The sequence below is a fragment of the Corvus brachyrhynchos genome, unplaced genomic scaffold (genome assembly GCF_000691975.1).
Source record: "Corvus brachyrhynchos isolate BGI_N302 unplaced genomic scaffold, ASM69197v1 scaffold59, whole genome shotgun sequence".
NCBI classification, from domain to species: Eukaryota; Metazoa; Chordata; class Aves; order Passeriformes; family Corvidae; genus Corvus; species Corvus brachyrhynchos.
This window is the reverse complement of record NW_008246054.1, coordinates 5,365,833-5,366,670: the sequence shown is the minus strand read 5'-3', so window position 1 is coordinate 5,366,670 and position 838 is coordinate 5,365,833.

Sequence of the window (838 nt, the reverse complement as noted above, 5' to 3'; positions counted from 1 at the left end):
GGGAGGTGTGGCAAGGAGGGGCCCCCCCTTTCCCGCCTCTGACCCCAGCCGTGCTGTCCCTGGGGATGAGAGGGGACACTGGGATACCCCAAAGGGCCTTGCCAGCCCAAATGTGCCTTCAGGAGCCCCACAGAGGCTTTGCCTCCACGCTGGTAACCCCCGCTTGAAAGGAGGCTTTGGAGATGCGGTGTGGGACCAAACCTGGCTCCAAACCAGCCCTGGGAGGTGGCAAACCAGGAAAGCCATGGGCTGAACCCTTCCCTCGCCACCAGCACGGCGAGTCCGCGCACACGGGAGTCCTTCCCTGGAGTATCCCTGCCGTGACCACGCCACAGGACACAGACCCCAGGGAGGTGCCTCCCCATCCCCACATCTCCTGGGAGCAGAAATTTTGCAAACAGGGCCATTGCTGGCCCCATGGGTGGATGGGGCGTTTGAGTGCCTGGCTGAAATAACAGCGCCAGGCTCTGCCCCTTTCCTCCCCATGGCCTTGGCGGGGCGGACTCGGAAGAATGCGAGTTGGCCATCCATCAGGGAGACACAGCAACAGCCAGCCGAAGAAAGAGGGGCATTTTAGGAGGAAAGCCAGGGAAATTTGATCATTAAGAAATCCTCCTGGCTGTCTGGGGGAATTTAATTAAATTGCTGGAAAGGGCTGTAAGCACATCTGGATCCAATATGTGCAGCTTTGATTTTTTTCTTTCTTTCTTTCTTTCTTTTTTTTTTTTTTTTTAGTTCACTCTTTTCCCATCTCGCTGTTGAAGGAGGGGGGGAATAAAAGGGAAATAGCAGAGCCACGGAGTATTGGTTCATCTGGGACTGACTGGGATTCCTGGCA